Source organism: Lepidochelys kempii, chromosome 5 (genome assembly GCF_965140285.1).
Source record: "Lepidochelys kempii isolate rLepKem1 chromosome 5, rLepKem1.hap1, whole genome shotgun sequence".
Lineage (NCBI taxonomy): Eukaryota > Metazoa > Chordata > Testudines > Cheloniidae > Lepidochelys > Lepidochelys kempii.
Window position 1 is genome coordinate 121,514,479 of NC_136384.1, and position 25,275 is coordinate 121,539,753.

Consider the following 25,275-nt stretch of genomic DNA (forward strand, 5'->3'; position numbering starts at 1 on the left):
ACCTGCTGCTCCATAGATGGAGACAGATTTCAAAAATATGAACCAATCATAACTGAAGCAGTGCTGTCTTAATGAGTCCGAAGACAGCTTGAAATGGAAACCTCCTAAATCTTCTCAATGAGGTTGACTAAAATATCCATCTAATACAGGGGTCAGCAACCTTTCAGAAGTGGTGTGCCAAGTCTTCATTTATTCACTTTAAGGTTTCACGTGCCAGTAATACATTTTAACGTTTTTTAGGTCTCTCTCTATAAGTCTTTATATTATATAACTAAACTATTGTTGTATGTAAAGTAAACAAGGTTTTCAAAATGTTTTAAAAGTTTCATTTAAAATTAAATTAAAATGCTGATCTTACACCGCCGGCCTGCTCAGTCCACTGCCAGCCTGGGGTTCCGTTCACCTAGGCCGGCAGCAGGCTGAGCGGGGCCTGTGGCTGGGACCCCGGCTGGCAAGGAGCCAGCAGCCAGAACCCCAGACCGGCAGCGGGCTGAGCGGGGCTGGCGGCCAGGACCCCACACCGGCAGTGGACTGAGTGTCTCAGCCCGCTGCCGGTCTGGCGTTCAGTCCGCTGGCTCCTGCCAGCCAGGGTCCCAGCTGCCAGCCCTGCTCAGCCCACTGCCGGTCTGGGATCCTGGCCCTGCCCACACAGAGTGGATTCCTACCTTCTCCTTGGCTCTATCCCATTCTCTTCCTCTCTCTCTGCACTAAGCTGAGGGCGGAAGTTCACTGAACACAGGGCTGGGGATGAAGAAGCAGGCTGGGGGTTGGGGTGTATGGTTGACCAGGAGCTAGAATGAGGGAGGGGGCTCAGGGTTGGGGCAGGAGTGCTTACCTGGGCAGCTCCCATTTGGTGCAAGGGGTGCAGGTGGGAATGTGGAGCTGTGTGTGTGCAAGAGCTCCCGTTTGGTGCTCAGGGTGGGGGTGGGGATGTGGGGGGTACAAGAATCAGGCCATGGGGTATACCGCGGCTGGGTACGTGTGGGGGGTGCAGGAGTCAGAGCAGAGGGCTGGGGGCATGTGAGGGGTTCCAGGAGTCAGGGCATAGGGTGCTGGAGTCAGGGCTGGGGTCATGCAGGGGTCAGGGCAGGGGGCTGGATGTGTGGGATAGGGTCATGGGGGTGCTCCCAGCTCCCTGCCCAGAGCAGCTCATGGCAGGGGGCTGGAGCGGATATGCCCTGATTCCACCCCCCTTCCCCAAGGCCCCGTCCCCACCTCTTCTCCACCTCCTCTCTGGAGCGTGCTCCCCCTCCCTCGCAAGTGCCATCAGCTGATCAGCGGCAGGAACCTAGCACGCTGGGGGAAGAGGGAGCTTGCCTGCTCTGCAGTAGCAGCCAGCAGGACCAAGCTTCTTCACCCTGCCCCCGCGGGGGGTGGGGTGGGGGGGGTGGAGAAGAGCGGGCTGGGGCGGGCAGGATTTTTAATGGCACGCTGCTGCCTGCCGGGGTCCTGGCCCGCAGGCCTGCTCAGTCTGCTGCCAGCCTTGGTAAGGCAGCAGGCTGAGCGTGCCATTAAAAATTGGCACGCGTGCCACAGATTGCCGACCCCGATCTAATATTTCCCACTGTCCTAAACTACTTCCTACAGTTCCCCAAATGTCGGCTATGCAACTGCCAAAGTTTCCAGCCTTCCCATAGAACTTCTACAATGCAGGTATGCATTGTTAGTATAGAACTTTGCAGCATATCAAAAGCTGAAGATATAAGGACAAAGTAAAATGCACTGTTTAATATAAAATAAACAGGGGACAGTATATAGACAGATATTCATATATAAAAACATTTTTACAGGAAATTAAAACTGCCACAGAATTAAGTGTGTCTAGGGACCTTACTGCAGTATTTAAGTCCAGCTTCCCGCAGATAACACAGGCCTTTATTATAGTGCTTGTAAATACTTTTATGTTCTGCTGATCCTCTTTTGTAACTTTTATAGCAATATTAAATCAGATATCCATATTCTTAGAGTAACAGTACACTATGGTGACTAGTTTTTCTTTTAGCCAGCAGTAAAAACTATCAACAACTGATTTAATTAGATTAACTGGATGTAAATTTGTAGTGTAGACCTGCCCTTAAGCTACGTCAGCACCAATGCAGCTGTGTTACTGGAGCGTATCTAGTGAAGATACTCTAAGCCGAAGGGAAAGAGCTCTCCCGTTGGCTTATTAAGTCCACCTCCATGAGAGGCAATAGCTATGTCAACGGGAGACACTCTCTTGCCAACACAGTGCTGTCTACAGGGGGGTTAAGGTTGGTATAACTATGTTGCTCAGGAGTGTGGATTCTTCTAGGTTGGCAAAAGAGCTTCTCCCGTGTAGACCAAGCCTAATAGAGAAGACCCCAAGCCTACTAACTACTTAATTCTGAAAATGGAAAGCTACTGGAAAAATGTAGTCTGGTAACATGGTCCAGTAAATTAGTTGCTAATAGATCTGAAAAAGAACTCCATCTGGATCTAAACTATGGGGATAATAAAGAAAACCTAAATTGTGCTGAATAAGGTTGCGGCAGGGAGAACGTATCTAATGAATCTTTTCCCTAGAAAATCAAGATATAAGCAAGACAGTTAAACAGATCCCCAAGAAAATCCTGTTTATAAAACTGTTTTTAGTGATCGTGCCCAAAATGTAATCCTGGAATGTGAAGAAAGTTATACAAAAGCACCCAGAACTTTCCTGAGAATGAGTGCAGCCCTTTGTGCCAGATTTCCTAGTGTTATAATACAGATGTATTGAAGAGTCTCTACATACACCAAGAGAGGAGAATCTCTTGCTTTACACCATAATATATTGAACATGAATATGATGCCCATAACAGAATTTGCAATGAAAAAAATTGAATGTTGAGTGCCTGAAACATAAGTGATAAACAGAGGAAGGACTCAACTCACTGGAACATGAAGTAGGAAGAACAGAACTGCCCCATTGCAAAGGGGTTGAACTTCCTCAAATATTAAAAGGAGGTGGAGGAGGAACAAACTTTTTGTTCTAGGATGCTACTGGAATCAAGCCAACTACCACCCTCGATACAAACATGATCAAGCAATAGAACCCCAGGAACAAAAAAAGAGGAAACTAAAATAGTACAAATTAGATATGCACAATTAAGTTCCTTCAAAAATACCAGCATATCCTCCTGTCCTTTAGGAATAGCCAGCAAATTCCTCCATTGCTGAGCCATCTACAATACTTGGAGAAGAAACTAGGCATCTAAAAGCTATATAGATAAATACGAAGTAAGAGTTTTTAAAATGGAAACCAGGAGACTGTTCTCTCAGGGCTAACATTCTTCAGAAGTTAAACAGCAAAGAAAAAATTGCAACATTTTTGTTTTCAATAGTGAGTATAATTAAAAAATGGCCTGGTTTTGAGGAAGGAAAGTTCCCTCCTTTTATAGTGTTTTATAGTGTTTCTTTCCCAGGTAGTTCATCTAAATTTTGGATAACTGTTCTACAAGGTTTTTATCCAAAAATATAACTACTGTACTAAAAAGTACATTGTTTACAATTCTTTTCCTTTTAAGGAATACTGAAAACATTACTGTTAAATATTCACAAAACACAAACTGGGAAAAAAAGACAGACTCAGTAATTCTCAGTATTTCACTCAGGAAATAAGAATGGGAACAGAGTAGAAGGTGAGGAGTCAGTTAGCATACTTTTCTTCTCTGAAACAACTAACACTAAATACCTGTTACACTTTACTCTCTTCTGCAGCAAGCACATCTACAAATGCGGAGATGCAAATCCTATTTCCATAAATGAGAATTATATACATAATAGAGAATGAGCCATTTAGAACAAAATGAAAAATCTTCAAAAAGGCTGGAGGTAAAACAGACAAGATGAATCCATAAAAGTCTGGCATTGTAGATAAACAAAATTAACCTTACACAAAGAAGGCTGTCATGTCAACATGCCACCAAACCACCCAAATGAATTGGAGGCAAGCATCATAAACAAGCAAAGAAAACACACACAGCAGCTTAACAGGTTGATCAGCAATCTCCCTAGAAACACGCCTGTTGGTTTAACTGAGAGCAGCTGCCCAGTAAGCCTGCTTGCTCATTGGTTCAGTTCGCATGCAGGCAGCTCTATTGTCTCATGTATCAATTATTGAAGCTCTCTGCTAGATCAGTAACAAGATACTGTAGGCCTAACAAAAGCCACACAACACTGTAATTAAAGAACCACAGAAAAGGGAAGAAAAGGAGTACTTGTGGCACCTTAGAGACTAACCAATTTAACTGGTTAGTCTCTAAGGTGCCACAAGTACTCCTTTTCTTTTTGCGAATACAGACTAACACGGCTGCTACTCTGAAACCAGAAAAGGGAAGGGAAGTGATTTTTATACTGACTATATTTTTTTAAAATTTAGCATCTATGCAAAAATTAGAAACAAATGGAACTGAAGAGCTTAAAACCCTCAGCCACATTACATCAGACTTTTTCAAAACAATGCCTTTAAATAGCATCTTTTCATTAAGTTGAAGAAAAGATACCTGTACATGAATTACAGCATCTTTTCACTCTCATTCAGGGGGGAAGGAATGGACTGTTCTCAAAAATAAAGCCTCTGTAAATCCAAAAGAACTTTAAATATGTTTTGTAACTGTGTTCAGTTCCATACTGAAACAAGAAATATGAATTGCTTGATAGGGGCTCTAAAAACCAGCATCAGTCTGAAATTCAGAAAATTTCAATGAGTTAAAAGTAGTTTCAGTCCCCTTACTCAGTCCCCTCTGTCAATTTATTTGGTTTTACAATTTTTTAATTGATACATTCTCACTTTTTTCTATGTAATAAGGGAAAAGGTAAAACTGACTATCTAGAGTATTATCCAAGGCACAAGGTAAAAAACAAAATAGGAAAACATTTTCCCCCAACATTGTTGAAACTGAAATAGTATTAGGTGTAACCTGTAAAAGTAAGAAGTTTACACTTTTGTCTGAATTTTTATTTCCCCCGCTGCCCTAAATTAACTATATCCATCTTAAAGGAGTAATCATATAGTCCAAGAGCCATTCTTACAATGTCACATATTACTCACATTGGGCCAAATTATTGCCCAGCTAGTGTCACAGAGACTTAAGGAGACACAAAGTGCCCCCTTTAGCCCATCCTTTGCTGCCCATTTCATGAGTAGAGAGGGAAGGTAACAGCTCTGCAAAGCCCATGTTTCCCCCTCACTCACATGGACAGAAGAGGATAAACAGGACAGGGACTGTACAGAGAAATGGCACTCAGTGCAGATATGCAAGGGAAAATATGCTACGTTGGATGTGGACTTGATACTGTTTACTTCCTCTGCAGAGTAGTGGGGGATTCACAGGTTCTCCGATGCTACTCCCAGGGCAGCACAGCAACAGTGTGCATTTACTTTAGACTAATGGCAAAGCTTTAATTTAGCCCACTATTGGAAATAATTAGGAGAATATGCTGTTTTTAAAAGAAGAAAAAGTTTGCCTTCCATAAAACATTTACAGTAATGATCGTAAACTTATGACATTGCTAACGGGGGAGATCAAGAATGTAAGTTTTGTTTCCAGGCATTAAATAAGCTTGATTTTCTACTGCAATCGTTTTGCTTTCTAGTGGTTGGAAGCTTGGAAAAGGGAGTGATTCCTTATGGTAAACACATGCCTAACTTTAAGTGCATGAGTAGTGCTGAATTGCAGCCTTATGGTTAGGGAGGCCAGAATTTAAATGAGGTGGAAGTCGTCAAATTTTAAAAGGGTAAAAACCCTTTTGACAGATGCATAACTCTCCATTACCTAATTTAGAAGATTTTGGAGAAAAGTTCTCTTTTCCCTATGGATGCTGTTACTGCAAGCATTTATTATAATAGAAGCAAAAAAACTATTTAGACTTAAGTCAAACTATAAAATACTTTAGATTTAAAACTAACACTGTATATAAAAATTAAGGAAGAAAAAAAACCTTAAGTTTACAAAGTCAATCACTTAAATTAGGAAATGCCAGAATTAAGATTTCCAGTGCTGCCTTAGTTCAGCCCATGTGCATATACATTATGACACAGTTGATGGATAGGATAGCTTTTTTTCCCCCAACAGGACACCAGAATCTGATTTCCAACACTAGTTCTTCCTGACACTACTGAGCTCAAATACTGATCTTCTTAGCTATGTCAAACAATGTTTAGGACTCACATCACCAAGACTCAATGAGGCAATCAACAGTGGGATGCTGTAAATCATCTTCTCTTCGGGAAATTACTGGGCAGAAACAGGTTGGCTGCTACATTTTCTGGGACACTGAACAAAAAGATTTTTTGCTATTTGATATGTTGCATGACTTTTCTGAATTAATCCATTTCATTCTTATATTTTATCAGTAGTAATTCCTTTGAAATTAGGATGTATTGGGGAAACCAGCGCCATTGTATTATCAGGCATGCCAGGAGTAAGTTTGGTCCTTCACCTCCTATGACCGGGTCCTCAAGGAAAGGCTGCATATGTTAGGTTAGAATAGATATGTCACCACCAGGAGTTTTGGAATTCTTTTACTGTTTTGCAGTTATAAATTTCATGGCATTTATTATGCTTTTGTTAATCTCAATAAAGTTTTTATCAATTTGGTATTGTCTTCAGTATAAGTGTTTTTGCCAAGCACCGCGAGAGTCCTCTCCCAATATAGGTTTCAGAGTAACAGCCGTGTTAGTCTGTATTCGCAAAAAGAAAAGGAGTGCTTGTGGCACCTTAGAGACTAACCAATTTATTTGAGCATGAGCTTTCGTGAGCTACAGCTCACTTCATCAGATGCATGCCGTGGAAACTGTAGCAGACTTTATATATACACAGAGAATTGGGAGGAGGTATTTTTTCATATTCTCTGTGTATATATAAAGTCTGCTACAGTTTCCACGGCATGCATCCGATGAAGTGAGCTGTAGCTCACGAAAGCTCATGCTCAAATAAATTGGTTAGTCTCTAAGGTGCCACAAGTACTCCTTTTCTTTCTCCCAATATAGAGCTCTGAGATCTTGAATTCTGTAGTCTGAATTGGACAAGAACCTGTAAATCTTCTGGTCAGATGCGACCAGTGGCAAGCCATAACTAACCCATCAAATTCAGGTCAACGATGTGGAGAGAACCCAAACAGTTTCAGCACCAGAAACAAGAATTGGTTTACACAAATAGCATACGTATAGCTGAAGTAACTGTAGTGATAGATTGGAAGACGATGAGACCATGGTGTCTGAAGTGGGCTGCTACTACCAAACATACCTTGGTAAAGACTGAGGGCGGTCGCTATTCCGAAAGGCAATACTCAATATTGAAAATGGTCAGAGCCCATCATGAATCTGAAGAAGTGTCTGTGGGAGGGATGAATGCCTTTGTGTAAGTAGGCGTCCTTCATGTCATGAGTAATAAAGCATGTGTCCTTTTCTAAAGCTGGGATTATTGCTGCCAATGCAACCATGAGAAAACTGAGTTTGCTAATGAAGCAGTTGAGATGGTTCAGGTTGAAAACTGGTCTCCAACCACCCTTCTTTTTGGGTACCAGGAAGTAAGTTGAGTAAAACCCTCTTCCCCTTTGTATGGTTAGAAGGATATGTTCTATCGCTCCTTGCTGCAATAAGGAGTTCACCTCATATCTGAGAATGCTCTCTTGACAGTGGCCCCTGAAGGACGGCAGGGAGGAGGGGTTCTGGAGAATGTAGGGTTGCAAACTATCATATAGCCAGGGTGGATGACATTCAGAACCCACTTGTTTGTTGTTAGGCGACCCCCAAATGGCATGTGGGGGTTGGCAGGCTGGGCAGAGTGTTTTGTGGTTCTCAAGCTCCCATCAAAAATAATGCTGAGCTAGAGGCTGAAACTGGGATGCAGAGCCTGTTGCAGAGGGTGTGGGAAAGTGGGACTTTTCAACCCTGTCTCTTACGTGGTGGTTCATAGGGCCCATAATGAAAAAAACAAAAAAAACAAAAAAGTGCTGAGCCATTTGTCTAGATCTGACCAATGGGCAGTGAAACTTCCTTTTAGGAGCAGATGTGTATGTCCCCAACAAGCAGAGGATAGCCCTGGAGTTCTTCTGAGTGTGGAGGGACTCGTGTCTTCTGGTTGAAGAGTCTGATTCACCGAAGGGGAGGTCCTCAGTGGTATTCTGGACTTCCCTAGGGATTTTGTACAAATGCCATTGAAATCAAGAAACTAAAAAGATTGCTGTACTTTGAATTAAGCTTATATATCTTAATATATTTGTTTAAATGATGTCCCTTCCATTTGTGACTATAAAAAAAATAAGCAGAATTAAAATGTAGAACACTTTTGCAGTCATCAACAAGCAGTTCCTTGCTTGAATAGTCTTAAGTATAAAGTGACTGTAAATGTACATCTTAAAACTATTCAGGAGAGAGGAAAACTAATCCTTTTCTCAGATGAAGCAGGTACCCTGCGACATGATTTCACCTGGTAGACAGCTTTTACTTTCTTCTAATCTGCTTTGCATGTTTTATTATACAAGGAATTCCCAGATTTTTTTTAAATTGAAGCCTTAAAACAGATTTGATATTTACAAAAAAAAAAAAAAAAAAAAAGCTAAAGAGATTGATGTAGCAAAACATTTTTCTGTAATGCTACTGTCAAGGTTCCTCCCCCACTCTGAATTCTAGGGTACAGATGTGGGGACCTGCATGAAAAACCTCCTAAGCTTATCTTTACCAGCTTAGGTCAAAACTTCCCCAAGGTACAAAATATTACACCCTTTGTCCTTGGACTGGCCGCTACCACCACCAAACTAATACTGGTTACTGGGGAAGAGCTCTTTGGACGCGTCCTTCCCCCGCAAAATACTTCCCAAAACCTTGCACCCCACTTCCTGGACAAGGTTTGGTAAAAAGCCTCACCAATTTGCCTAGGTGACTACAGACCCAGACCCTTGGATCTTAAGAACAATGAACAATCCTCCCAACACTTGCACCCCCCCTTTCCTGGGAAATGTTGGATAAAAAGCCTCACCAATTTGCACAGGTGACCACAGACCCAAACCCTTGGATCTGAGAACAATGAAAAAGCATTCAGTGTTTTACAAGAAGACTTTTAATAAAAAAATAGAAGTAAATAGAAATAAAGAAATCCCCCCCTGTAAAATCAGGATGGTAGATATCTTACAGGGTAATTAGATTCAAAAACATAGAGAACCCCTCTAGGCAAAACCTTAAGTTACAAAAAAGATACATAGACAGAAATAGTTATTCTATTCAGCACAATTCTTTTCTCAGCCATTTAAAGAAATCATAATCTAACACATACCTAGCTAGATTACTTACTAAAAGTTCTAAGGCTCCATTCCTGGTCTATCCCTGGCAGAAACCAGCATACAGACAGACACAGACCCTTTGTTTCTCTCCCTCCTCCCAGCTTTTGAAAGTATCTTGTCTCCTCATTGGTCATTTTGGTCAGGTGCCAGCGAGGTTACCTTTAGCTTCTTAACCCTTTACAGGTGAGAGGAGCTTTCCCCTGGCCAGGAGGGATTTCAAAGGGGTTTACCCTTCCCTTTATATTTATGACAGCTACAAATCCATCTATATATTAGATTATTGCCAACTCAATTTACATCACGAGTCTCTTGATGTTTGTTTTTTTATTTTGGTGAGCTAGCTAATTTATGATTTTTCATAGCTTGGGGTTGGCTATAATGCACCTACCTACAACTTTCAAACTACTACATTACTCAGACCCAGATCTTGGATACACTTGTTTATTTATTTATACGGGTCATAAACAGGTTTCAGCAACAGACTGTAATAACACTCCACTTTTCTCCTTTTCATTTAAAAACAGCATTTTTATCCCTTTTGGCAGCAGAGGTAGATAACTTTAAAACAGTGAAGCAAGTATAAACAGATGCAGTAATGCCCAAATGAAATCTGTAGGACAGCCTGAAAACAATAAGTCTAAAAGGTACGAACCATAACATTCATCTCAATCAAGGTCCTGTGGGACTCTGCAATTCAGCAATTATGGAATTCGGCATTTTTCACATAACTTCATGAAATGGAGAATTTTTGCCATTGAGATCCTCTTTCAGTTCTAATCTCTTTGTAGCTCTATGAGTTTTATTATAACTGAGAAGGAAACCATTCTTCCATGTATAACCACCACCCCATTCCAATTTTGCCAAACTGCCTGACATTTCACTTATGTGCTCTTGTACCCAAGTAGGAATTTTCTAGAAAGTTTCCTTGTTGGCTCCATGTAATATATGAAAGTTGCATGCCCATTAGAGGAGGAATTGCAAGGGTAAAATAAGCAGCCAAATGGCAAGACAGGTCTACTGGGGGAGGAGAGAGAAGGAATAGCACAGAGCTATTTGGGTATGCGAAGTTTCTCCGAAGATGAAGCAAGCTACATGATAAAGGTATGCCAAGGCAGAAAGAAGCCTCTCCAGTAGTTCAGGAACTGTTCCCTCAACACTTTATAGGAATCCATTCTAGTAGGAAAGCAAGGAGGCAGATGGCAAGTGGCAATCTAGGAAATGGGGAGGAAGTCACAAGGTGAGACCATTAGGAACATGGAGTATTATTCTTACATCACTTGCACTCTGCAAGCTCCACAAGTACTCCTTTCCCAGAACAATTCTTAAAAAAAAATGTTTCTTCTAGCAAAAACTGTACATAACTATGATTTCAAAATGTGGTTTTACTCTGAAAAATATATATATATATACATACATACACACACACACACACACCAGATCTTTTCCACATGTGTATCCCAGGTCATACATACTGACTTTAGTAGATGTTTTTCTGCCTCTCTCTTTTAATTCCTATGGTCTCTTCAGAGCCAACACATATAACAGGGAACTGGATTCTTGTGCAAACTTGATTGCTAAATTCTGAACAGATCCACCTGTACAACTCTACTGAGTAAAGGTTTAATTGATCTGAAGAAACTTTGTGCATCACTACTAAGGCTAAGATTTTTTTCACAGATATTTTTAGTAAAGGTCACAGACAGATTACAGGCAATAAAGAAAAATTCACGGAAGCCCATGACATGTCCCTGACTTTTATTAAGAATATCCATCACAAAATGGAGAGCTGCTGGGGAGCGGGGGGGGAAGATACCAGGGATCTCCAGGGGCCCCACCACCCATGAGGGCTCAGAGCCACATGGTCTCCTTCTGCCCCCCATTCCCCACACAGCTCTGAGCTGTAGGGTCCCCCACTGCCAGAAGCCAGGAGCTGCAGGGACTGGCTAGGAGCTGTGGGGTCCCCCTGCCGCCCAGTAGCTGCGGGGTACCCCTGCCGCTTCAGAGCTTAGAGACCCTGCAGCTCCTGGCTGCCCCAAACAGCAGCAGGACCCTGCAGCTCCCAGTCACCTGCAGGCTAGGGTCACGGAGGTCTTCAGAAGTCATGGATTCCGCGGCCTCCATGATAAAATTGTAGCCTTAATCACTACTAGTACAAAAGAAAGCAATCACTTTGATTTTCAAATCTCATGCCTAGCTTGCAGGACTGGCAATTGAGAAAAAATATTTTTCTCATAAACTGCTGACATTTGTGTCAAGGATTTCTATATCAAATGTGTTTCCACAATATCCTCATCGGTTGAGATAATGGTTAGTGTTTTACACTACTGAAAACGTTACAGTAGTGTAAAACATTTGAAGGCCTAAAATTGCAAAAGTTAAGGTTACATTTGAGAAAAAAAACACATAAATGCACACTTAAGGTTGTCGAAGGTTAACTCTACTGTTGTATCATTTTTACAGAATTGAATAGCAGGAGACAATCCTAATTTCAAACATCCACATATCTTCATCATATCAGTGACTGAAAAATAAGTGATCTAGAGCTCCTTTATTTCTTTTAGATTACAATACTCTAGCAGTTAAATTTAAGCAAACCTGTCTTCAGAAGACTACAGTAAACTACTCATGCAATACACCTCAGATCCAATAAAATTGTGTGGATTCTGTTGTCCTTTAACGTAAGTTATATATTAATAAAATAGGTGGAACTAGCAGCACCACCTAATATATTAAGGTTGGCCAACACTTCCTATTATAAGACTGCTTTCAGTTGCTTATAACTTTGCCAAACTTAACTGTCTGGGGTGAGATTTCCCATGCCATTTGTCTGTCTCATACTGTTTTGTTTTGAAAGTTTCAGCTTCTGAGAGAGGATTCAGAGAGAGCAAAAATAAAGTTTTGCCACTTACAAATTTTCGGGTGACTTTTTGTTTGTTTGAGAAGCTCTAGCACCACAGTGCTTTACTGTGAGGAATTGAAATTTGGCAGGGGGTGGCCTTTGTTAAGGATGTACCTTTTTGTTGTTCCTGTGAAAATATGTCCAACTTATAAACCTTTAAAAAAAAATCTTGTTTCTCCATGCTCAGTAGAGACTTCTTAAAGTTTAGCAGCTAATATCTCTAAAGATACTTTCATTACTGACCACGTTATAGCAACTCACACCTCCTACATGTAACCAGATTCTGCATGCGCCACTCCACAAAACAGATGAGCACACTCCATCCCAGAAGCAAAATTGGACTTTCCCTGTGACTCCTGCTCCCAGCTGTTCTGGAGTGGGGTGGAACAGAGCTCAGCACCATAACTGAGAACAGGATGCCTGACAACCCCCCATCAGTACCCAGGCAGTGCTGAAGGATAATGCTGCCTGACAAAGATAGAAGGGAAAAGAGCTGGACCGGGGGCAGGGAAGGGGAATTGGGACAAGAAGCTGTGACAGACAGAGGAGAAACTGACTGGGAGCCAATAAGGGAGGCACTGGGGGCAGGGGGAGATGTGACAAGGAGCTTGGTGGGGGAGAACTGGGACATGAAGCCAGGGTGGAAAGGGGAAGAGACACATTGGATGAGAAGCCCAGGGCGGGAGGAACTGGGACTGGCTAGGCAAGGAGACTGGGACCAAACAGGATGGTGGTGGAGTGGGACTGGGATTCAGATGGGGAGCCCCAAAAGGACCCGTGACCTCCGTGACAAACTCGCAGCCTTAACTATGAGACTGGCTTTGTCTTCCTGTTATCCCCTGCCTTATTCACTACACACCTTCCAACTTCTACAAAAAATGACACTGAGGTCTTACAGACCAGGGGTTCTCAACCTTTTTCTTTCTAAGCCCCTCTTCCCCACAACAGGCTATAAAAACTCTATGGCACACTTGTGCCACAACAGCAGCTTTTTCTGCATATAAAAGCCAGAGCTGACATTGGGGGTACCAAGCAGGACAATTGCCCAGGGGGCCCCATGAAGCTAAGTTGCTCAGGCTTCAGCCCCGGGTGAGAGGGCTCGGGGCTTCAGCCCCATCTTCGGAGGGGAGAGGGCTTTAGCTTTCTGCCCTGGGCCTCAGCAATTCTAATGCTGGCCCTGCTTGACAGACCCCCTGAAACCTACTCACCGCCCCCCAGGGGACCCTGAACCCCAGGTTCAGAAGCACCGTTACAGACAGCAGCCTCTTTCACTACAAAGTCTGATCCATCCCCAGAGCATCCTGTGCACTAAATGAGGCAGTGGTCCTGTGGAACAAAGTAGTATGTGATCATACAATTAAAAAAAAGACAATCACAATGCATATACAAAGGGGTCGAATTAAAGTTGCAATGCAATCTTAATTCAGGCATTTCCTAACTTTTGAGGATTTGATTTTCTACTCTTATTCTTTTAATGGCATTGTGTGTGTAATATGTTTGTAAATAACTTGAGCAGTTAACAGATCATAATTATAGTTTACATCCTCAGTTAGATTTATTCATTCAGATTATGCTTCACAAGCTCACTTGTCCTCTGGACAATATAAACTAAAACAACCAATAAGCTGGAAACTTCATAAACTTACTCTTTTTCGTTAAAAATGGTCTGGAGAGACATTTGTATAAAACGTGGGAAGAAGCTATCTGGAGAGGTGGGTATATTAACTAGGTTCAAGCCTTATTATATTTGTAATTTCTACAGATCTCACTGCAATCACATTTTATTCTTCTAATTTATCTTCTTATATCTGTTATCATCATCGCTTCTTACTATCTTTTAGCAGTGCAGTAAGTAATGTAATTAACAGTCAAGTATGTTTCATTAACTCCTTCATCCCCTGCCCAGGAGAATCGTGCATGCATTGCGGCATCTTTTGGAAGGGTTTTGTTTTTGTTTTAAAATGTACACATTGTTACCTATTTATATTTGAGATAACATGCTGAAGCAGTATGCCTTGGACTTGGATCAGAAGATAGTGAGGTTTGTGACTGTCCTTGGTTCCCACAGAATTCATTCCAGTCTCTCTGACCAGCCTCCAAGGAAACTCTGTCTACTGCACAGATGAACTCAAATTTAAGACATATGCTCATGAAGCACTAAGCAAGAGAAGAGGGCACCTGCACCAACATCTTTTCTGAATTGGAAAACAAAGTGATCTAATGTCAATTCTGCATTTTCTTTTGTTGCTGGAATGACTGTATAAAAAGGTGTATATGGCTGATCAATGAAAGACAGAATGAAGAATTTCTGATTGGTGATTTGAATCAATGACTAAATGTAAGAACTCTGGAAGAAGATGGGATTTTTCATAGATCATGCTAAATGGTATAAATCAGAGCCTGACTCTACAGAAATATTTTATGTTGAACTCACTGTAGCTGTGCAGAATCAGGCCGTACGCTTTTTAGTATTTCTATCACTCATCTTCAGACTGCCCCATACACATGGAAAAATGTCCAATAGAATTTTAAAATCACCATCTTATTCTCCTTTAGAACCTTCTTTAATACTCACCTCTGCTGTAATGCCTACAGAACATTACTTCTGATAACAGTTATGTAAGTGGGGAGTTGTAACTGATTCTACTAATTGTCTTATCACAACCAAGAAACCTTCAGTCATTCCACACTAAATCAAGTTTGCTGCTTTACCCTTCTCCCCCACTACTTGCTGGTTCAGCTGGTCTTGTAAACTAGGCTGTTAGGGGACAGGGACTGTGATTATGTGTGCGTGCAGCATCTAACATAATGAAGTCCTGATCTGTTTACAGCCTCAAGGCACTACTACAATACAAATGCCACCCTTTTAAGATTTTAGACATAGATAAAACATAAGGGGGTACCCTAACTGTCCACATTGGACTCAGCAACGTTGAAGTCAATCAAATATGGTTAACAGTCTGTCTTCCATTCAACTACTTTTTCATCCCTATGAAGCTCTGGATGCACTTCCAGACAGGATAAACCGTAATCCCACTTCATCAACATTCTTAAATGGTCAACATATAGGTGCTTCTCTCTCTTGCAGGAAATTATTTTCTACTTTATTCCTGTGCCTCATACTCAACAGCCTAGAAAGGAATGGATATTCCTTCAAACCTTTTTGTGAATAAAAGCAGTCACTTATCCCAAGATTTTCAGACCACTGGTTTAAGAACAGCTTTTCAAACACAAAGCTACAGGTGAACACTTCTTTCAACACTCTTTAAAAGCATACAGAAATTTCCCCTATTTTAGCAACCACATAGGAAGAAAGACTACTACGAGTCAAGCCTAAACCAAAAGGGCCTTATGTCCAAGCCTAAAAATTATCAGGTTTAAATAGCACAGATTTACCTACATAAAAGAATCAGAAAATCCAAGCGCTATAATATTCTGTGCGTCTGGCTTGAATGTGGCTCCTAGCAAGATCAACACTATTCTTTCCTAACAAACTTTCCTCGAGAGTTAATCACACGAACCAAAAATGCAAATAAATCAGAGCATGCATTGGCGAACCAGTACCTACATCAAATTATCCAACACCAAAGAGAACCTGAAGGGGAAAAAAGGTGGAGAAGAGCACTGGCTGCTATTCTGACTAATTTCACAAGATCTTAAGTACCTACTCATTCTAAGACTACTTGATTACCCTGAAAATAGATGAGGATTACGAGAAGACTTAAAAGTAGCATGAAACATTTTCAAAATGACAACATTCATTCCAATAAACCTCTCTCCATAATTACCTATCAAAGTAGGTTTTGATATTCCAATTTTAAATTGTGGGGAAAATATATTTAAGGAATGCGCACCAAGCAGGACTTGAAAAATACCACGACACACAATTTAATCAATGCAGTGTATTTGATTTGCCATAGAATGTCCTAGTAATAAGATCAGAAAAGCAAAAACACTTAAGACTGGCTGTGTTTTATTTCTTTAGATTAAGGAAATAAAAAGCAATTACAAAGGGACAGCAAATTGATCATCACAAATGCCTGAAACCTGGTGAAGTGGTGAGTGGTGATGTGACTTGCCCAAGGTCACCTAACAGGCCAGTAAAACGAGATGGGACTATAACCAGATCTACTGAAAAAAATTCTTCATGTATTTGACAGCACTTTGTGTATAGTCACTTTAGTTGTTTCCCCTGAAGCAACTTCTTCCCGGTGAACAGATCCTTTTACCCACGCAGAAGAGTATTTTTCTTTAAAAAATTCAGAGCATACTATTAGAAGGATTCCCTATAAAAATAACTTAAGTTACTAAGTTTTTAAAAATCCAAGTTGACAACACCACTTTACATTCAGGGTAATCAGCAACTACTACAAGAGAAAATTGAAGGGATCTTCTGGAAGAGATCTGTTTCATGTTTAAAATGTAATCTGAACATTCCTTCCCCATTCTGGAAAGAGATTTTCATTTTAATACACAAATGTGATGCATTCATTTTACAATATAGAGAAAAAGGCAATTAGACGTATACCAATCAAAAGCTAATAGCAGTTCTGAATAAGCAAGCAGCTAAAGAATGGTGCAAATGTCATTTCACCTGCTAACTGAATACTTTACCATCACAAAAGCTCTAACCAGCATTATCCTAGGAACCAATGAAATAAGAGTAAGGCCATATCTACACTACTAACTTTGGTTGAAGCAAGTTATAGCAGAGTACAGCCATACTTTGTAAGTCGCCCAGGCGCATGCATACTTAGCTGCTTGAGTTGGAACTGCAGGTACTCATCAGGTGTGCCTCTGTTGATGCAAAGTGCAGTGCACCACGAGTAGGTATTCCAGTGTGCCATCCACTGCTGTCCAGTGCAATGACTTTTGACACATTTTCGCAACGTGTTGTGGGGTAGAAATTACTTGTGCAGCAACCTCTGGGAGCTAGGGGTCAACTTCACAGCATGCAGCTTTCTCCATCCCATAATGCCATCCATATCCCATAAATGTTCACATTTTTTAAAATCCCACAAACCCACATGGCACATTATGGTCTCCACTCTCTGACAGAAGCACAGACCCCACAGACCTCTGTGCTAGTCTGATGAAAGTTGCAAATACAGAACACGATTCTCCTGTATTAAAAGGCCCACCAAAAGTACAGCAACAATAGGGGACATTAGGATTTCTTTGAGGATAGTTTACTAAAAAAAAAAAAAAATATATAGTGAAAAACAATTCAAGGTTGTTGGTGGCATTCATAAAGCAGTAGCAGTTGATGGAGAGCCCCTTCTGGGCCAAAGAAATGAGAACTGACTGGTGGGATTGCATCGTAATATAGCTGTGGGATGATGAGCAGTGGCTGCAAAACTTGCATAAGTGAAAGGCCACATTCCTGGATGTGTGTGCTGGGCTCACCCCAGCCCTCCAGCGCAGGGACATCAGAATGGAAGTTGCATTGAAGCAGAGAAACAATCACACTCTGGACACTCGCATCACACTTGTGGCCAATGGGAAATCACTTTGGAACTGGAAAATCCACAGTGGGAGCCAGTGTCATACAAGTATTTATGGCCACTAATTTTCTCCTCCTACCCAGGACTAACTCTCAGCAATGTGCAGGACACAGTGGATGGATTTCCAGCAATGGGGTTCCTAAACTGTGGTGGGGTGATACAGGCCACACATTCTTATCTTGGCACAAGCATGCCTTGCCAGAGATTACACCAATAGAAAGGGCTACTTTGCTACAGTTATGAAGCAGTGGTGGACATGGGGGATGCTTCACTGATATCCATGTGGGTTACTGAGGGAAAGTGCAGGACGTTCACATCTTTAAGAACATAAGACTGCTTAAAAAGCTGCAATCAGGGACATTCTTTCCTGACCAGCAGATTACCATTGGTGATACTGAAATGTCAAAAGTGATTCTGGGGACCCAGCCTACCACTTGCTTTCCTGGCTCATGAAGCCATACACTGGCCACCTACAAATCACTAAGGAAAGAGTCAACTACCAGCTCAGCAGATGTAGAACTATTGTTGAATATGCTTTTGGTAGACTGAAGGGATGCTGGCAGAGTTTACTCACTAGATTGGAGCTCAACGAGAAAAATATCCCAGTGGTTACAGCTGTCTGTTGTGTCCTGCATATCATCTGTGAGGCAAAGGGGGCAAAACTGCTGTCAGGGTGGAGGGAGGAGGAGCAGCTGTCTGCTATGAACAGCCAAACACAAAAGCTATCACAAGAGTCCAATGTAGAGTTAGGAGGAGGGAGACTTTGAAAAAGCCCTTAATGTATAGACTCAGCAGTGTTCTGTGCTTCCTGTCATGTCTTTCCCCCGCCCCCAACGTTCATTCTCTGCAATGTTCATGGCAGGGATCTCTGTTTCAGGCTCGTCCAAGGTATTCAGGGTGATTTGTGGGGATCAGATGGGGCCTTCGCCAAATATGGCATGCAGCTCTTTGTAAAAGCAGCAGGCATGTGGCTCAACACCAGACTGATTGTTGGTGCCTCTGGCCTAATGGTATGCCTGGCGAAGTTCCTTGGCTTTCACATGGCACTGCTGCTGATCCTTTTTATACCCCTTTGCCTGCATCCCCGATGCAATCTGCCCATAGATGTCCAAGGTTCTAAAGCTGTGCTTCCACAGCCTCTTCTCCCCACAGGCCCAGGAGATCCAACACCTAGTGTCTCCTCCAGGCAGGAGTTCATCCAGTGTGTGGAGCCAGCATGGATATTTAGGCAGCTGCACAAAAGGGCTAGCTCCGAAGCGTGGAACAGACATTTAAAAAACACAGAGGGACTGAAAGGGGAGACTGGCTTCTGGTTTGTGACCCCTGGGGAATGGGATTTAAAGCATTCTAGAGCAACTGCTGGAGTCAATACAGGTCACACAGTGGCTACACATATATTACATTTACCCTAGTAGGTCAACCATGGCTCCACGCCGTTCAATGAGATGGTTTTACTATGTTTCCATAGGGCGCTTACGTTAACCAGATACATATTTGAGCGTGGACACATGAATGAACAGGTCAATGCAGAGCAACTTACAAAGGCCTAACTTTGTAGTGTAGACCAGGCCTAAGTTAGAAACTATATTCTTATTTATAACCAATTTGTGTGCACAACAAAATCAGTTTACAATATATTTATAGGGGTTCTCCATTTCATGTTTCTGTTAAAATGTACCAGTACGCTGCCTCCTTTTATGTTTGGGGTCCCCAAGTAGGAATATGGAATAAAACAGACTCAATAGCTGGTAATTCTTTAAGGAGTCCTTTCCCCCATCCAGTGACAACACAGTAGTCTGATAAAAACTGCACTGCAGGAGATGCAGATTCTCATACTTTTAAAAAAGCAATCTGGTTGAGTAAACAATCATAGACTTTAAGGTCAGAAGGTACCATTATGATCACCTAGTCTGACCTCCTGCACAACGCAGGCCACGTAATCTCTCCCACCCACTCTTGTAACAAACCCCTAACTTATGTCTGAGCTATTGAAGTCCTCAAATCATGGTTTAAAGACTTCAAGCTGCAGAGAATCCTCCAGCAAGTGACAAGTGCCCCATGCTGCAGAGGAAGGCGAAAACCCTCAGGGCCTCATCCAATCTGCCCTGGAGAAAAATTCCTTCCTGACCCCAAATATGGCGATTAGCTAAACCCCGAGCATGTGGGCAAGACTCACCAGCCAGACACCCAGGAAAGAATTCTCTGTAGTAACTCAGATCCCACCCCATCTAACATCCCATCACAGGCCATTGGGCATATTTACCGCTAATAGTCGAAGATCAATTAATTGCCAAAATTAGGCCATCCCATCGTATCTCCTCCATAAACTTATCAAACTTAGTCTTGAAGCCAGATATGTCTTTTGCCCCCACTGCTTCACTTGGAAAGCTGTTCCAGAACTTCACTCTTCTGATGCTTAGACACCTTCGTCTAATTTCAACTCTAATCTTTCTGATGGTCAGTTTATATCCATTTGTTCTTCTGTCCACATTGGTACTGAGCTTAAATAATTCTTCTCCCTCCATGGTATTTTCCCTCTGATATATTCATACAGAGGGATCATATCTCCCCTCAGCCTGCTTTTGGTTAGGCTAAACAAGCCAAGCTGTCTGAGTCTCCTTTCATAAGACAGGTTTTCCATTCCTCAGATCATCCTAGTAGCCCTTCGCTGTACCTGTTCGTTTGAATTCATCCTTCTTAAACATGGATATTCCAGATGAGGTCTCACCAGTGCCTTGTATAATGGTACTAACACCTCCTTATCTCTACTGGAAATACCTCGCTTGATGCATTCCCAAGACCGCATTAGCTTTTTTCACAGCCATATCACATTGGCGGCTCATAGTCATCCTGTGATCAAGCAATACTCAGAGGTCCTTCTCCTCCTCTGTTACATCCAAGTGATGCGTCCCCAGTTTATAACAGAAATTCTTGTTATTAATCCCTAAATGCACGACCTTGCACTTTTCACTATTAAATTTCATCCTATTATTACTACTCCAGTTTACAAGGTCATCCAGATCTTCCTGTATGATATCCTGGTCCTATATTGGCAATACCTCCCAGCTTTGTGTCATCTGAAAACTTTATTAGCACATTCCTGCTTTTTGTGCCAAGGTCAGTAATAGAAAGATAAAATAAGATTGGTCCCAAAACCGATCCTTGAGGAACTCCACTAATAACCTCCTTCCAGCCTGACAGTGTGACCCGCTGTAGTCTCCCCTTTGACTAGTTCCTTATCCATCTTTCAATTTTCATATTGAGCCCCATCTTTTCCAATTTAGCTAATAATTCTCCATGTGGAACCGTATCAAATGCCTTACTGAAATCGAGGTAAATTAGTTCCACTGCGTTCCCTTTGTGTAAAGGTGCTTTAACACATTTCCAATATGTACCATCTCTACCAGTTGCTGGGTAGGTCAATAGGCATTGTAAAGGAGAACCAGTTTCCAATAAGCCTTAATACAGTTTAATTATCTGAAAGAGATTCAATATTTTAAAAAGTTTTTAAATAAAAGCCATTTCACAATTTAATCCATTGGGTCAGACTCAAAATATGCAGTTAAGTAAAATTATCTTTATTATTTGCAGTTTTTAAATATGGTGAGATGTATTGTTATGTACACAAAGAAAGCAAATATCAAGCTTCTTTAAGTTTTCTTAAAGGTGCGTGGTTGAAGTTGGTCAAAGCACCCAGAGCGCCAACCACAAGTTGATACTATGGCATAACAAAAACGGAGAGCACTAAGAATGACTGATAAGGGCCAGAGCATAACTATGGCAGTGGCTTTCAACCTGGAGTCCGGGGCCCCAAGCAGGTTTCAGGGGCTCCGCCAAGCATGGCCAGCGTTAGACTCGCTGGGCTCAGGGCAGAAAGCCAAAGCCCCATCACATGGGGTTGGAACCCAGGGCCCTGAGCCTTGCCACACAGGGCTGAAGCCGAAGCCTGAGCAATGTAGCTTCATGGGGGCCCCTGTGGCATGGGGCCCCCAGGCAATTGCCCTGCTTTCTATTCCTTAATGACAGCCCTGGCTTTTATATGCAGAAAACCAGTAGTTGTGGCACTGATGGGCCATGGAGGTTTTATAGCATATTGGGATGGGCCTCAGCAAGAAATAGGTTGAAAACCCCTGAACTAGGGGAAGCACATGATAGTGTTTTTGCTTGATTTTGTATGTTTGATGCGATCAACTCTGAAAGTTCTAATCTAATGCAAATTCATTTTTAAATTCTTTACTGAAAAGGCTCTATTTTGTTCAAATTTTCCAGCTGCAATGGCCTTAATTGTTCTATAGCCACTCACTTGTTTAATACTGTCAATTTAAAAACTAGTATTATAGACCACACAAGTGAGACAAGTGTTCAACTAGTTGCATGATAACTTTTGTTCATGGATGGAATGTACTAAGTTGTAACAGGTAAAAAACATGCTGCTTAAATATAGCAAAATTTCTTTTACCAAACCAAGGAAAAAAATTTGGAGCAGAAGAAATTAGACGTAGTTTGAACAGTTGATGTCGTTTGCACTATAAACTTGCATTTATTTGCAACTCTGATTTTTTTTTTTAAACCTGGGAAAAATCAGTGACAAATTGATTATACCGAAAAGGTTCATAGGGACACAATTTCTAACTCAAAAAAAATAAAAAGTTTTCCTTTAATACCTTTGCAATGTACCTAATAATCCTGTGACAAAGCGCAGCCGTCTCCTCCTATCATCTTGTACAAATGCCTCTAACAAGACCAGTTTGTAGACACAAACACATAGTTAATTTGTGACCAATGTATAGTTTATTTGTGTTATCTCAACCATCACCCCTTTCCAGTACTGTGGAGAAACTCCACTTACAGTGATATATAAACATCATCCCCTTTTGCCAGAGGGAAGAGATCTCTCCACACAGATCTCCCTTTATCCCAGTGGTTTTCAAACTGCGGGTTGCAACCCAGTACTGGACTGGGGAATGTAAGACACTGGGTCGTGACAGCTCTGGTCAGCACCGCAGACTGGGCCGTTAAAAGTCCCATCGGTGGTGCTGCCCGGCTAAGGAAGGCTAATCCCTACCTGTTCTGACACCACGCTGCGCCCCAGAAGCGTCCAGCAACAGATCCCGCTCCTAGGCAGGAGGGCCACGGGGCTCCACACGCTGCCCCTGCCCCGAGCATTGGCTCCGCACTTCCATTGGCCAGGAACCGACCAATGGGAGCTGTGGAGTTGGCAGGGGGGAGCAGTGCCTCCAAGTGAGAGACCCAGAGCCACTTGCGTGCCTCCACCTAGGAGCCGGACCTACTGCTGGCCACTTCTGGGGCACAGCGCAGTCCACCGTGTCAGGACAGGCAGGAAGCCTGCCTTAGCACCCTGGCTGCACCACTGACCGGGAGCCACCTGAGGTAAGCCCGCCCCAACCCCTTGCCCCAATCCCCTGCCCGAGCCCTCGGCCCCCACCAACCCACAGCCCCTTCCTGCACCCCAAACCCCTCATCCCCAGCCCAGAGCCCTGACCCCCTCCTGCACCCCAACCCCCTGTCCCAACACAGAGCCCCTGTCTAGGGGACAATTTCCACACCTCATAGCCTCATCCCAACCCTCTGCTTCAGCCCTGAACCCCTCCCACACCCCAAACCGCTCATCCCCAGCTCCGCTGTGTGAAAGGCATCAATAATTTTTCTCAACTGGGTCGACCAGAAAAAAATAGTTTGAAAACCACTGCTTTATCCTGTCTAGCCACTCCCTCTCTCTCATTGCCCCTTATGCACTCCCTTCCTCTGCACCTTTCTACTTCTTCGGGATCACCAAATCTCAGAATTTTAATCTTTTCATTTGAGTAAGGAAAATAGTTTCTCTGATTCTGCAATGACAGTAAGAATAATAAAATGAACTCAATTAGCTAGAAATATTAATTGCAATTATCAGAAGTTGGGTTGCTGCATCACTGATAGAGGGCTGAATGGACTCCCCCTTCTGTCATATACATTTAGGAAGTTTAGAAGTGTGAGCAACAAGGCTGATGTCGTGGTGGGAGTCTGCTATAGACCACCGGACCAGGGGGATGAAGTGGACGAGGCTTTCTTCCAGCAACTCACAGAAGTTACTAGATCGCAGACCCTGGTTCTCATGGGACACTTCAATCACCCTGATATCTGCTGGGAGAGCAATACAGCGGTGCACAGACAATCCAAGAAGTTTTTGGAAAGGGTAGGGGACAATTTCCTGGTGCAAGTGCTGGAGGAACCAACTAGGGGCAGAGCTCTTCTTGACCTGCTGCTCACAAACTGGGAAGAATTAGTAGGGGAAGCTAAAGTGGATGGGAACATGGGAGGCAGTGACCATGAGATGATCGAGTTCAGGATCCTGACACAGGGAAGAAAGGAGAGCAGCACAATACGGACCCTGGACTTCAGAAAAGCAGACTGACTCCCTCAGGGAACGGATGGGCAGGATCCCCTGGGAGAATAATATGAGGGGGAAAGGAGTCCAGGAGAGTTGGCTGTATTTTAAAGAATCCTTATTGAGGTTACAGGGACAAACCATCCCGATCTGTAGAAAGAACAGTAAATATGGCAGGCGACCAGCTTCGCTTAACAGTGAAATCCTTGCTGATCTTGAACACAAAAAAGAAGCTTACAAGAAGTAGAAGATTGGACAAATGACCAGGGAAGAGTATAAAAATATTGCTCGGGGATGCAGGAGTGAAATCAAGAAGGCCAAATCACACCTGGAGTTTCAGCTTGCAAGAGATGTTAAAACTAACAAGAAGGGTTTCTTCAGGTATGTTAGCAACAAGAAGAAAGTCAAGGAAAGTGTGGGCCCCTTACTGAATGAGGGAAGCAACCTAGTGACAGAGGATGTGGAGAAAGCTGATGTACTCAATGCTTTTTTTTGCCTCTGTCTTCACAAACAAGGTCAGCTCCCAAACTACTGCACTGGGCAGCACAGCATGGGGAGGAGGTGACCAGCCCTCTGTGGAGAAAGAGGTGGTTCAGGACTATTTAGAAAAGCTGGACAAGCACAAGTCCATGGGGCCAGATGCGTTGCATCCGAGAGTGCTAAAGGAGTTGGCGGATGTGATTGCAGAGCCATTGACCATTATCTTTGAAAACTCATGGCAATCCGGGGAAGTCCCGGATGACTGGAAAAAGGCCAATGTAGTGCCCATCTTTAAAAAAGGGAAGGAGGAGGATCCTGGGAACTACAGGCCAGTCAGCATCACCACAGTCCCTGGAAAAATCATGGAGCAGGTCCTCAAGGAATCAATTCTGAAGCACTTAGAGAATAGGAAAGTTATCAGGAACAGTCAGCATGGATTCACCAAGGGCAAGTCATGCCTGACTAATCTAAATTGCCTTCTATGAAGAGATAACTGGCTCTGTGGATGAGGGGAAAGCAGTGGGCGTGTTGTTCCTTGACTTTAGCAAAGCTTTTGACACGGTCTCCCACAGTATTCTTGCCAGCAAGTTAAAGAAGTATGGGCTGGATGAATGCACTATAAGGTGGGTAGAAAGTTGGCTAGATTGTCGGGCTCAACGGGTAGTGATCAATGGCTCCATGTCTAGTTGGCAGCCGGGATCAAGTGGAGTGCCCCAAGGGTC

The 25,275-nt window shown here is 42.6% G+C and overlaps 1 protein-coding gene across 3 annotated transcripts in view; it reads right to left on the minus strand.

Annotated features, from left to right (window-relative positions):
* PTBP3 (polypyrimidine tract binding protein 3) overlaps positions 1-25,275 on the minus strand; it is a 122,063-nt gene that overhangs the window by 79,296 nt on the left and 17,492 nt on the right. The window contains exon 2 of one of the 3 annotated variants that reach the window (XM_073345648.2): positions 7,248-8,137. The exons of the other annotated variants lie outside the window; for them this stretch is intronic. The gene's annotated coding sequence lies outside the window, so the exon portion shown is untranslated. The remainder of the gene's footprint in view (positions 1-7,247; positions 8,138-25,275) is intronic. 3 annotated transcript variants of the gene reach the window in all.